Source organism: Myotis nattereri, assembly GCF_964212035.1.
Source record: "Myotis nattereri genome assembly, chromosome: 13".
NCBI classification, from domain to species: Eukaryota; Metazoa; Chordata; class Mammalia; order Chiroptera; family Vespertilionidae; genus Myotis; species Myotis nattereri.
Genome location: NC_138088.1, coordinates 20,376,897 through 20,390,789, shown reverse-complemented (window position 1 = coordinate 20,390,789; position 13,893 = coordinate 20,376,897). Strand labels below are relative to the sequence as shown.

The 13,893-nt window shown below is 54.3% G+C and overlaps 1 pseudogene across 1 annotated transcript; it reads right to left on the bottom strand.

The window, feature by feature from the left end:
- Positions 1 to 1,005: 1,005 nt before the first annotated feature.
- LOC308529363 (spliceosome-associated protein CWC15 homolog) lies at positions 1,006 to 1,938 on the bottom strand (annotated as a pseudogene). The gene is made up of 2 exons: positions 1,363 to 1,938; positions 1,006 to 1,135 (listed from the first exon to the last, which is right to left on the bottom strand). The product of its transcript is annotated as a spliceosome-associated protein CWC15 homolog (transcript).
- Positions 1,939 to 13,893: the final 11,955 nt, after the last annotated feature.

Below are 13,893 nucleotides of genomic sequence, written 5' to 3'. Positions count from 1 at the left end.
ATTTATTTACTAGAGGCCCAGTGCACGAAATTCTTGTGCAGGGGAGGGGATCCCCTAAGCCTAGCCTGTACCCTCTCCAATTCAGGACCCCTTGGAAGATGTCCTGGGGATCAGGCCTAAATCAGCAGTCAGACATCCCTCTCATAATCCTGGACTGCTGGCTTCTAATCGCTCACCTGCCTGCCTGCCTGGTCGCCCCTAACTGCCCCCCCCTGCCAGCCTGATCGCCCCCAGCTGTACACCCCCACCTCCACCAGCCTGGTCGTCTCTTACTGCCCTCCCCCCCCGCCCCCCCGCTGGCTTGGTCACCCCCAACTGCCACCCCGCCAGCCTGGTCACCCCTCACAGTCCCCCCCACCCCCCTGCCAGCCTGGTCGCCCCATGCAGACTGCTTGTTCAGTCATTTGGTCGTCCCTCACTTACCCCCCTGCGGCCTGGTCATAGGCAGCCATCTTGTAATGTTGTGAGGTTTAATTTGCATATTACCTCTTTATTATGTAGGATTTGTGTTAATCTTCACCTGAGGATATTTTTTCCATTGCTTTTTCAGAGAGAGTTGGCGGGAAGAAGGGAGGAGGGAGAGAAACATCCATTGGTTGCCTCCCACATGCACCCCGATGGGGAGCGGGGAGAAAACCCACAACCCAGGTATGTGCCCTTGACCAGGAATCAATGCAGGACCCTTTGGTGTGCAGGCTGACACACTAACCACTGACTAACACTGGACAGGGCAGATTTGGTTATTAAAAATATTTATTACAAGCAGGTTCCTTTTCCCACATTGAAAAGAAAGCATATGACTGGAGACATTTAGAGACTGGAAACTGGATTAAGCCAATTCCTACGTCCTTATCAAACAAGGTACCAATTAAGGAAAAGATATTTTGGAACTTGACGCTAGAGAAGCCCATGCACAACTTAAATGGGCAAAAGAGAAAAGACACAAAATAAAGTCAGAATGATCATCTACATCTTACAGTCTTTAATTAAGCACATGAAACTGTATTATTTCATATATTTCTCCATGAACTTCTTGTGAAATATAGATTGCAGCTTATCATTGACAAATCTTTTGTCTTTTTTCTGGTCATGTCCACCTTTCACACAGATCTTGACAACAACATCTTCCTCCCACCTTCTCTCTCTTTTTTTTAATATATTTTATTGATTTTTCACAGAGAGGAAGGGAGAGAGATAGAGAGAGTTAGAAACATCGATGAGAGAGAAACATCGATCAGCTGCCTCCTGCACATCCTGTGCCCGCAACCCAGGTACATGCCCTTGACCGGAATCGAACCCGGGACCTCTCAGTCCGCAGGCTGACGCTCTATCCACTGAGCCAAACCGGTTTCGGCCTCCCACCTTCTCTTAACTTCGCAGTTGACCTGGGGCTGGGACGGGCCAGTGATATTCAGGAGAGGGTTTCCACTCAGAATGCTTCCATATGAATCCTTCCTTCTTCAGCTTTCTGTTCTCGGTCCTTCCCGGCCTGCTCTTCAGCTCTTTCTTTTTTAACGTTTTCCAGCTCTGCAAGAACTACAGTATCATCACCATCACTCTCCTCCTTCAAAATCTTCATCTTCATCTTCCCCGCCTGTTAGAGGATCACCTGCCTCAAGGTTGGCAGCAGGAATCTGGTCTACCCGAGGCTGCTTTGACACTGAAGGGGAGGTTGCATGTGCTCGGGTTAGAGGATCTCTATTCTTTCCTCTGGTAGAAGCTCCCCCCCCCCGCCCCGCCCCGCCCCCGCCCTGCCCTGCCCAAGTCATGGTTCTGAACCTCTTCAGGGGCATCCTGAGTGGTCTGTCTATAGTTCATCTTTGTATGAGGGGGTAGCTCCCTACCTGAATGTTGCTTTGAGAGTTGGCTGAAATGACCTTCTCCTTTTCTTCTCCCTCCTCTCGCAGGTTCAAACGCTGGCCGAGCTGCTGTCGTCATCCTTTACGGATGGCCGAGGTCCGATTCCACAGCCTCTGGAGGTCACACAGACACCATTACACCTCTTGGTGTTTTGTTTTGTTTTGTTTTTTATTAACATAGAAGGTTTGCTACATGTACACCTGCCACTCCACAGGTATACAAACCCTTCTTTGTCCTTGCAGATGACTCCTTGCCAAATCTGCCAACCTTACTTTCTGAAGCTCCCCCACATCTGTCTCCAACACTTCCTTTCCCTCTGCAACTGCCCTGGTTCAGTCTCTCCACCTGATCTTAGCCAAAAGGCGGAGAAGCGATGCCCTGGTTCGATCTCTTGGTGTTTCTTTCCAAAACCATTACAACAGCTTCTAAATCTGGTCTGGGTGGTCTTCTGTCTTTGTCTCCCGATCCCCACCCCCATCCTCTCTCCATCTTTCTCTTTCTCTGTCTTGCTCTGGGTCCCCAGAAACTGACCCCGCAGTTTCCTCCATGGGGACTTTCTTGCCAGAACCCGCTGCCCCTGGAAAGCCCTAAGAGATGTGATGGGGGTTCTTCTTGCTCAGTCCCGGCTCTGGGCCATGTCCTGTTAGTGGTCCCCTCACAGGGTCTAGTGATGTAATTGCTGCCCTCAGCTGGCAGGCCAGTGGTGAGAAAGGCTGCCTACTGCTGCCCATCTCCCCTCCATAGGCAACAGGCTTACTCATTCACCCATCAACTGAGCTCCCCGAGTTGCACTGCCTCCTGCCAGAACCCTGAGCACACATGCCGTTCCTGCTTCCAGGCTCGCCCTTCCCTGCTTCTGTTGAATGCGCACGATTCCGGATCCCGAAGCTGATTCCTGACCGGGTCTCTCCCATCCCTAACACCCTCGCCTCTCCTCTTCATTCACTATGAAGGCCTGTTTCCACCTCTCTCGGCCCATGTTCTCTCCTCTGATCTGCCTCTTCCCTCTGTTGCTGATCATCCCCAGCACAGCCAACTGCTCCCTCTCCCCAAATCTCCACGGCTCCATGCTACCTGTCCTTCAAGGCTCAGCTACAATGCCACCCCCTTAACACTTCCCTCTCGTTCCAGCTGGAAGCAATCTTCTCCTCCTCATCTTAAATCCCCGGGGATGTCATCTGTTTCTCGCTTGGTCGCTTATCACTTCCCCAACTTGTGCTGGAATAATTTATGTGCGAGCCCACCTTCCCTTCTGGGCCAGGCCTTGTCCGTCTTGCCGACTCTGTGGCCTGGTGATGAAACATGTGTGTTCTGGAGACAGCGCCGTCTTCAAAGCCTGGCTCTGCTGCTTTTTAGCCACAGGAACTCGCTGTATTATGTTACTTCTCAGTGTCTCACATTGCTCATCTGCAAATGGAGGGCGGGTGTGTGTGTGTACTAGCACCTGTCTTATAGGCTTGTTGGAGGATTACATGAGTGAGTACACAGAGAACACCCTCAGGAGGGGGTCTGGCACACAGCAAGGGCTCCATAAATGTCAGATCTTCTCTCTTCCTCATGCTGTTGTAACTAAGTAGCAGGCGGATAATTAATTCCATGTGCTGTCAGAGATGCGGCGAGAGTCGGTGGAATGATGAGAGATAGAGCCTTAAAATCTTCCTCATCAGAATGGTGTTCCTAGGTTGGTCATGTTAAAGAAGGCGACCACCTGTAACGCTAGCTTCATACTCAGAGACAGCATCCGGCCCTGGCATTCAAACTCTGGGCCAACTGGTGCCCAGCGCCCCCAGGGACTTGCCAGAGGCCAGATCTGGGACTTGCCCCCAAGCTCTCCTCCTGCAGCTGTTTTTCTTCTGTGCTTGTTGAATTTCTGAATAATTCGAGTTTCCAAATGTCCAAGCTCCAAGAGAAGGTGACTCCCCTGGGACTGGCCCAGAAGATGGGACCCTGCAATGGACAAGGGGCAAGGACCCATGACCTTGGGGCTCCCTGGGACTCACTGGACCTTCTCATAACTTGGGGTGGAATTCAAGGGTCTGGAAACCCTGCCTCACACTTGCCTCCTGGAACCTCAGGCCGTGCTCTGGGGAGCAGTTCGCTCTCTAAGTCAACACGGGAGAGCTCTTAGCTCTGAGTGAGACCGAGCATCCAGGGAAGGGCTGACAGAGACAGGGGAAGAACTGGGTGAGAACAGGCCCTGTTGATGCAACTGGCCCATCTGAAAACTGAAAATAGATCTGATCTGACGACATTTGGGCAACCATTGACCTTGTCATGACACCCAAAGTCCTTGGCTGGGGGGGCAAATTAGGCAAGAACATGCCAGAAAGAGTGTTCTTGTGCCTCAGCCCCCAGGAATGCGGGCTCATTCCTGTCCTTGTGGAGGGATCCTCAGGGGAGAGGAGCCCCAGGGGGCCAGCAGGCGGGGCCCTGTTATAAAGCCACCAGCACTGATGGCTCACAAACGACTTGTGCTGGGCGACACTCTCACTTCTCACCGCTTGTCTCCACCTGTCATGGTGTCCTGCGAGGCCGGGGCTGGGAGGGAGGCTGGTGACGCAGGGCACGCCGGGCAGAGTGGCACAGAGGTGGGCTTGGATCTGGGGCAGCATGGTGAGGGTTCTCCTTCGGGCGTCGTGGATGTTGGAACCAAGTTGGCACTCTTGCCTGGCCCCTGAGATCTCTGGAAAGTCTCTGAAACCCACCAAGGGCCAGCTTTCCTCCTTTAAGAGAGGGCATGAGTGCCTGCTCCAACTTTTCCAGGGCTATTGGGGGCAGGTGAAAAGGCTGGAGAGGGCAGTGGGCGAGCGTGGGGTCTGAGTCCCCTGAGAGAGGTGAGTTCAAGTCCTGCTTCCACCACTGAGCACTGTGTGTCCCTGAGAAACGGGAACACGTATTCTCATTGTCTTCATCTTTACAAAGGGGTCGTCGTGAGGACCAAACAGGGATGCATGTGAGGGGCAGCCCAGCGCCTGTGCATGCCATTGATTGCTAGCAAGGCACAATGCCAGGCACAAAGCCAAAGCTCAACTGATGTGAACAGAATGGACAATGTATAGAAGATTCCTTGGGAATTACAAAGGTCCACACAGAAGCAAGGGCTGTTCCATAGACCAGGCGGTGGGGCCCTTTGGGGAGCACGTAGGGATTTTCTGCACCTGGAGGACCTTCTCCTTGCCCTCTTAGCATCTCAGGTTGGGGCTCAAACCACCCATGCAACTGCCTTCCCCAGGAGGGGGCAGGGCCCAGCTGGGCTATGAGTGTCTAGACAGGAGTGAACCTGTGATCCAACCTTAGGTTTCTGTCCAGAATGTTTAATGGTCAGGACACTAGGGCCCCTTAGTGCCCTCCCACTGAGCTCCTGTTGTAGGTTGAAGCAGAGGAGGGCTTTCTCAAGCGGGGAGTGTTTTTTCTGGGAGCAGAAGTGCAGGGAATCAAGAGGAGGGTCCCTGGCTAAGGTGGGCTGGCTGTCTCTCGGTGTGCTCCCCAGGCCCTGACTGCCAGGCGGAGCTGGCTGTGAGGGAGGCACGGGTGGAGCCTGATGCATCGAATCTCCCAGCCCTGCCTGCCTTGCTGCTCCCCCAGAATTAATCTTTCAACTTCCAAGTACCAGGGAGCTGGCTATCAAACTTGTCTACATGGAGAGGATGGAGTCATTGGGAGGAGCTAAGAGTCTTTAATAAGGCAAATACGTTAAATAACGAGTCCCAAGAACTACCCCTGCCCCCCCATCACTACCAGGCTCCAGCTCACAGATGTGCGGCTGCATGCACACATGCATACACATGTAGATATGATACGACACAGACTTACTTTGAACAAATATTTCTTACACTTCTACAGGGCCCTGGCAGCGCAACACTGAATCCAGTTCTGTCCTCAGGGAGTGTGCAGTCCGGGGGAGAACAGACTTCATCAGTGTGGTGGCCGGTGCTCTCTCACCTGTGGGCAAGGCCAGGGGAGTGCTGGAGGGGGACATTCATTCTGCGTGTAGGGACCCGGGAGTGCTTCGAAGGAGAGCTGAAGGGTGTTGGAGGATGAGTAAGAGTTCTCTACGTGGGCAAGACAGAAATCTACGTAGATACTATGATCTTTCCCCTGCCCTGCCCTGGTTGGCCTCGCTGTCCCAGGCCCATGATCGTGATACTTTGCATGTGTCTGCCACCATGTGCCGGGAGCCGGTCCATCCTTGCTGTTTCAAGGGACCTGGCATATATGGCATACTGTTCTTAATATGTTTGCTCACCTTCTTGGCACTATGTGTTTTAACCAAGGTCACCTCTCTGAGAAAGGTTGTTTCCCCAGCTCGGGATTTTCCCCTGAAGTTAGGGAGGAAATAAAACCCCTTAACTAAGTGCCAGGCGGGTAATTAATCACTTTAACTACGAACAATCATGCTTAAGCTACATAATCTTTACTCCCTGGAATGGCGATAAGAAACGCCCTAACCTTTGGAATAGAGATTGATAGGATTGGAATCAACTGGTATAAATACAGATGTAACAAGACAACAGGACACAGAACCTAGACACAGAACCTACACAGAACCTAGAGACAGAAGAACTTCGCTGGAGAGAACATGGCAAAAGATCCTGGACAGAAACTGGAGACAGAACCTAGAGACAGAACCTAGCGAGAGAACATGGCAAAAGATCCTGGACAGAAACTGGAGACAGAACCTAGAGACAGAACCTAGCGAGAGAACATGGCAAAAGAACCTGGATAGAACCTAGACAGAACCTGGCAACCGAACCTGGCTACAGAATCTGGCGACCGAACCTGGCTGGAGAACCTGGAGAACCTGGCTGGAGAACCTAGTGAGAGAACCGAACCAGAACTTGGCTGGAGATTGTGGCTAGAGATCCTGGCAAGGCTGCTGATCAACTGAACGCTGTCTCTGTGTCATTCCTTCTTCGCCGACTCCGTCCACACCTTTGGGCACCCCTGGACCTGCTGGGGTTGGACCCCAGCAACCATGAGCCACTGAAGGCCGTGATGTGTCTTTGTGCCTCTAGTTGCTGCTTCATGTCTAACATACGGAAGATTTTCAAGATGTTAACACATAGGAGGCAGAGAACTACCAGTGCAAAGGCAGGAAAGAGTGGAAATGAGGGGCTGAGGCATTCGTCTGGACAGCACACCCGCAGAGGCACACAGGGACCTGAGACAGGGACCATGGAGAGCTGCAGCCCCGGCACCTGTCCCCAGCTCTCCCTGCTGAAGAGCTTCCCTGAGGCGGAGGCACGAATAGCTACTGTTCACACATCCTCCCAAATGCCCGCCTTCTCTCCTGCCTGGAGAAGACAAGAAGACCAGTGTCGGCACGGGTTGCTCAAGATCAGGGACCCGGCCCATTCTCTCCACTGTCACTGCCCACAGCTTACAGCCTGCAACCTGGCAAACGCCCGCACACACCACGGACCGGGGAGCACTTGCAAATCTGGTTCCCATTACGGTGCCAGGAAAGAAGCGGAGGAGATTCGCACGGTAAAGTCAGGCCAGATGTGAGCCGCTTGACAAAGGTCTCAAACATCAGAACAAGCCCGGTGGTTCTGACACGCCTGGAGGGTCTGAAAACATCCAGGGCTCCCTCGGTGTGGGGGTGGGGTGGGGTCGCTGGGAGGACTCCTGCCCCGCAGTGTTCCCAAAAGAATATAAAGTCACCCCATCGAATTACAAATGGCCTCACCCACGTGGGACACGAAGAGCAGCCCGATTCTCTCAAGGAGAAACAGGCCACCAACATTAATATTCTCGTTAGGGTGATGAGGAAGGTGATGCTGGCCCCATATTCTAATTAGGATGATGAGGACGGTGAGGCTGGCCCACTCCTGGCCTCTATCAGTGTGAGGCAGGCCTGCACAGTGGGTGAGGGCACGCCCCTGCCAGCCTGGACTACCTGGCTCTGCCCTTGCTAGACTTGTGAGCTTTGGCGAGGATTTGGTGAAGGTCCCAAGGCCGTACGCAGCCCCAGAACAGAGCCTGGCTCAGAGTCACTGTCCAACAAGACTGAACTGTCATTAGCATTCTCGCTAAGATCCTCCACACCAACCCAAGAGATGAGCAGGAGAATCACCCTCATTTTGGAAATGAATAAACCAGAGTTCAGAAAAGGTCATTAACATGTGCCACGATCACACGGCCAGAACCAGCAGAGCTGAGCCTGGAGCCCCGGCCGCGGGCCCAGGAGCCCTCGCCTGTGAGCTGTGTTACATGACTTCCCAGCAGGAGATGGGGCCCCAGAGGCCCTGACTCAGGAGCGTGGTGCCAAGAGCTGGGGCCAGGCCGGGACAAGGAGAGAGAAGGCAGAATGGAAGTGTCAATAAAGAAACAGGCACCAGCCCAGCCAGCGTGGCTCAGTGGTTGAGCACCAAACTATGAACCAGGAAGTCACGGTTCAATTCCCGGTCAGGGCACATGCCCTGGCTGTGGGCTCCATCCCCAGTGTGGGGCGTGCCGGAGGCAGCCGATCAATGATTCTCTCTCATCATTGATGTTTCTATCTATCTCCTTCTCCCTCTCCCTTTATTATATATATATAATAAAGAGAGAAACAGGCACTAGGACGTTAGAATATTCCAGAAGGGGGATAAAGAACCAGTGGGCACCCCTTGCCACATCCCTTCCTCAGCTGAGACAGGCTGGCTGGGGGAGACTTGGGTGTGAGCTGGGGGCCGATGCTGACAGCTCCCCAAACAGTTTCCTGTTATTTAGTAAAAGAATCCGGGGAGCTCCAACACTCCAGAAGTTTAGATTTTAAATAATAATCAGTAAAATTGGTAAAAACAAAACAAAACAAAAAAAAACAACTTTTCAGTCAAACCAACCAGAAATCCAGGCAGGTGGGTTGAAAATGTGGGAACCTCGGGCCATGCTACTTTCAGGCAGGTTTCATCGAAACTTCTGCAAAAACAATCAGAAACGTGGTCAGTTCATCGCGAAGTCCTGGGAGTCTAGACAGAAGTTCAGGCAGGCTGCACATGTCCTGAGGTGGGGAGTTGGAATTCGCTGAGGCGGGCCCCAAACGCAGCAAGGCCAGTCCAACATCCACATCAGCCCAAAGCCATGGCAGCGCCAGCCCCCCCGGCCAGTTGGCGTGGTGCAGGCCGGCGTCCGGGTGTGGGGCTGGGTCTGGGCCGGGTAGACAGAGACAGAGCGGACTGTCTGTGTGCACAGGCAGGGGAGCCAGAGTGGAGAAGAAATGGTGCTGTCCAGGGATTTCCGGAGCCGTCTGCACCAGGAGCCGGGCCGAGGAATGCCGGGCTGAGCAGGACTGGCGTTCCCAGACAAGCCAGCCCCTGCCATGCCTCGAGGAGACCTGAAGTGCCACTTCGCTGAAGTGCCACTTTGCAGCAGGTCAGCCAGCTGTCGGGCCAGCCCGCCCTCCGGCCGCCGGGATGCCAGCCAGGGCACCCTCCCCCGAAGGACAGCGGCCCTGTGAGCACATGTCGCTCACCTTGTCCGCGTGCACCGCCTGTCGGTTCTCCCACGCTCTTTCCCCTCTCTGGCCAGAGCTGAGCCGGCAAAGCCAGAGGCTGGCCTGGCGCCTCAGCACATGGAGGTGTAGCTGGGCTCTGACCCAGCTCCTCAAACAGGTTCCATATGGCCCTCCCGGCCGCCCCGCATTCCCCTTCCCCACCTTGACTGTTTCTGAGATTAAACCCTTTCCCGGTTGTCAGCAAGCCGCCGCCGGGAGGGGCTGCCTCTCTGCTTCTGGGACGGAGCCGGTGTGGAATACTCATCAGAGGCTGGTGGAGGGGACCAGTTCCTGTGCTGTGGGGGTGTGGGGGTGGCACAGGGTGTGAGCGTGAGAGAGCGCTGTCTGCCCCTCAGCCTCTGGAGCAGTTTCCAGGGTCTGGCCTTGGCAACCGAACCCCAAAATTCAAGGTGGGAATGTGCATCGAATCTGGGTCACTTGGACTCTCTTCTGGACCCAGAACTCCTTCTGCAGTGAAGAGGGATGTGATGAAAGCAAAGGGACCGCTGAGATGGGAGGGGAGCAGGGGGTGGGGAGGGAGGCTAATCCACATAAGGGGGCGCAGTGACACATGGACCCCCATCAGCCAGGGAGGGTGGACGTGGGACTAGAGTGGTCCTGGCGTCCGTCCTGGCGGAGCCTGGGACTCACCCTTTGGTTGAGGGCCTGTGGGGAAGTCTTGGGGTCCGGGGACTGGAACATTGGGGTGGGCGGGAGTCGGGGTGCTCCCGGAGCTTCAGAATGAAGTATGAGCCTGGGATTGAAGTATTTTAATAATTTAACAGCCGGCCGTGTAGTCACAATGGTCCCAGCTGAACCTTGGCCTTGGATTGGAGCCCGTCTCAGCTTGGGCTCTGCCTTCTTCCCGGGAAAGGCTTCTGTTGACTGTGAAACCTGAAGATATACACACACGTGTGTGCATGTGTGTACGTGTGTGTGTGTGTGTGTGTGTGTGTGTGTGTGTGTGACCTCTCTGGACACCCGGCAGTGTTTGGCGCTCAGGACATACACACGCACGTGCCCACCCTGGCGCACGGCCTGCTCCTGCCCCAGGTCCTGCCCCAGGTCCAGCCCCACCAGGTCCAGCCCAGAGGCGTAGCTGATCCCTGTCTGAGCCCCTGGCTGCAGCATGTCCTGGGGCTTCTGCGTTCTCATCGCCCCCTCCTGTCAGACCCAGGCCCAGGATCTGGCCGGCACGACTGGGTGCAGAGCATTTGGGAGGCTCCCATTTGGATGGTCTCCTCACACCTGTCCTCCCACCCCAGCCAGCCGCAGCCTTGGGCTGGCGCTGGGAGCCCATCCCGCCCCCTGGGGAGATCAGAGCGGCTCCGGTCTGCCTGCAGGGATGACATCTGGCCGGGGCAGGTGGCGATTTAGAATCTCAGCCCTGCAAGGGCCTCTGAGCTCCGTCCTGGCGGCCTCAATTTTCCCATGGAAACTGAGAGGAAGGGACACCGAGCTGGGGCTGAGCTGGGCTTAGGACTCAGGGCTCCCCAGCCCCTGCAAGTGCCCCAGCAGCATCCTCGTGGGCAGAGGGAGAGAGCGGAGAGTCCAGCCAGAGCGTCCCTTCTCCAGGACAAGCTGTGTCAGAAAGTCCTCAGAGGTGGATGGCTAACGGCCGTGTGGCCCCGCTCTCACCCACATCTCTGTCACCTCTGAATCCGTGTGGGATGCCGGGCATCTTGCTGCCTCGGGGAGACCCACAAGAGGGCAATTTCAGGGCATGATGGGAGCATGGTCTGCGGAACATTCTGGAACACTGGTGCAGGGAGGGTCCTGGATAGAGGAGGCCGAGTACCCTCAACCCCACTTTTCTGTCCTATGACTTACTCCCTTCCTGCCACCCTCTCCTCAGCCATTAAAGCTGCTGCTATTACAGGGACAGAATGTGAGCTGATTTTGTTTCTTCTTTTGGGGTGCGGTTGGAAGTCTGGGCTGACAGTCATGGCCCCAGCCAGCCCCTGAGCCTTTGGGTGCACGTGTAAGGGGGCTGTGCATCTGGCCCAACTCCCCGCTGCCTGCCCCTGTCCAGCCCACTTGCCCTTACCCTTCACCGGGAAACCCTTTCCAACAGTCCACACCCAGATGTCCAGGCATCATCACGGGGTGAGGGGGGATAGGGGGGTGGGGGCAACTTTGATTCCTCCCCCCACTCCCCAGCTCTCATTCCATCTTCTTACAACTGGGCCCTGCTCACCTACTTCTCCTAAGATGTCGTTCCAGGACATCCCCTCCTTCCAGTCCCACTCAAACCCTGCTGGGGGCTTTGGCCATCCCTCCGCCTTTCACCGACCTCCACGCCGTTTCCCCACTGCATTGCATTCCTCTGCTCGAGCATAACCCCGGAGTGCCTGTGACTGAGGGGCGATGCACTTGTTTGGGACGCTATTTTCTTCTGGGAGTTCACTCTGTGCTCTGCATTCAAAACACCGAGCCTCTGTGATTAGGAAGAGGGGTGGGAAGGATGGTGAGTGGAAGCCAGGAGCCGCCTGGCGTGGGACCCCACCGCCCAGGACTTTAGAAGAAGTTGATGTCACAACAGCCCCTCACCTACTGATGTCATTGCGCCTCACCATAGCTCTAGGAGGGAGGCGGGTGGGGAACTGAGCTCATGTTACAGCGAAGAACTGAGCTCAGGGCTTGACGTGGGCTACATTGAGGACAGGGAGGAATTGGAACCCAAAGGCAGGTCCCTCCCTACCCCCCTGCCCCCCAAATTTGTCTGCAGATGAGAATCATCTGATGTATTTACTGATTGCTAGGTTCTAATTCAAACGTTTGAATCCGAATTTCAGAGGCGAGAGGGCAAGTCTCCTGCCTCTTCTGACTAAGCTCTCTTGCCAGTGATCTGCAAATTTATTTGAAGGCTTAAGCCTTTTATTCCAAAAATCTTTATTCTGGAGAGAAGAACCAATGAAACAGATTAGATCAAAGGGATTGGAGGTGACCCCCTGCTTCCCTGAGGGAGTTCCACAGAGGTCCCCCCAGCGCCTCCCCCCCCCACCCCCCCCGTTGCCTCCGGGCCTGACCTAAAAACCGGAACCACACTCTCATTCAAACCCCAGGCCTGCCACTTACCAACGGTGGCCCCAGAATGCTACTTAACTGCTCGGTGCCTCAGTTTCCTCATCTGTACAATGGGGACAATGATGTTATCTGCCTCCAGAATCGTTGTGAGGATCAAATGGGCAAATGTCTGTTAAGCAAAGAGAACAATGCCGGCACATAAATGCTAAATAAAGAAATGTCATTCGCTGACATCCAAAGGGGAGAGCTGATCATGTTACTTACCTCCCTGTCTTGGCTGATCATTTCATGAGGCCTGTGCCATGCATAGCTAATTTAAATGGCTGCCTTCGTTAAAGGAATGATTAAATGACAGCATCTTAATAAATCAGAAAGAAAAGAAGTCAAAGCAATTGGTAGATTTAATTAAACTGCTTGGAGTATTTTTTTAAAACACTGATTAGATTATGGTGGATGCTGCTGTTTTGCATGGGTTGACCAGCCACCTCTGTGCACATGGGTAGCCTGGGAGGGGGTGGTGAGCAGATACGCTTTAGCCACCCCTGACCTCGCCCCAGGCTTCCAGAGAAGTTTGCACGAAAGCAGACAGACGTCAGACGGAGGACTTGCCGCCAGTGTGTCCCTGATTGCTCAGGTGCCCTCCGAGTCGCCAGCGGGTCAGACCCAGGCAATCTTGAGTGGTTTCCCAGATGGGACCTTTGAGCTCTGCTAATTCATTCCACCCTGTTTCCTCTGGGGGGCTCACAAAGGGGCTATTTACTTCCTGTCCCCCCATTGGGATCTTTTTAGAGGGGGCAGCTCTGTCGGCTCTGGGCAGGAAAGGGCGTGGGGAGGACAGGAATAACCGCTTCTTATGGTGACAGAGGATGATTTGGCTTTGGGTGGCAGGCATCTTAAACCTATGTGATCCCATTAACCAATGCCACCTCAATAAATCTAAAAAAAAAAAAAAAATGCCATTCCTTCCCAGGCTCTGCTGCCTTCTCTGAGGACCCTCAGACGTGTGTGGGCAACATCCAGGGCAGTTCCAGGAGAGAGGATGCTGGCTATCGGGGAGACCCTGGGGTGGTCTGGAGCCAGGACTCTTTAGGATAAATCGCATTTATACCCACATGGATTGGTTAGGCTGATCATAGAAGGGCAGCCTGAGGGGTGGGGAAGGATCCCAGACAGGAAGTGAGGGAGCTGATAATGTTACTTACCTCCCTGGTCAGTGGCTTCCATAAGGTCCCCAACCCTCCCTGGGCCCCTGTCCTGGTTGACCCAGGCTGCATGCCAACCTCGATTTGTGATGGTCCCTCAGGCCCCAAGCTCAACTAAAGGCTGCTCCCTCTGCCTCAGGACCTTTGCATGTGCTATCCACGATTGTTTCCTAAGCTCTTTACCTGGGCAAAGCCTCCTCAAGTTTAAAGCCTTGTTCTGAATATCACTGTTCCCGGGAAGCCTTCCTTGAAGTTGTGCACACCTCCCCCGCCCCCAGCACCTTGCCAGGTTAGGTTAAGATATTTGCTCTTTCCCCTTATTACATG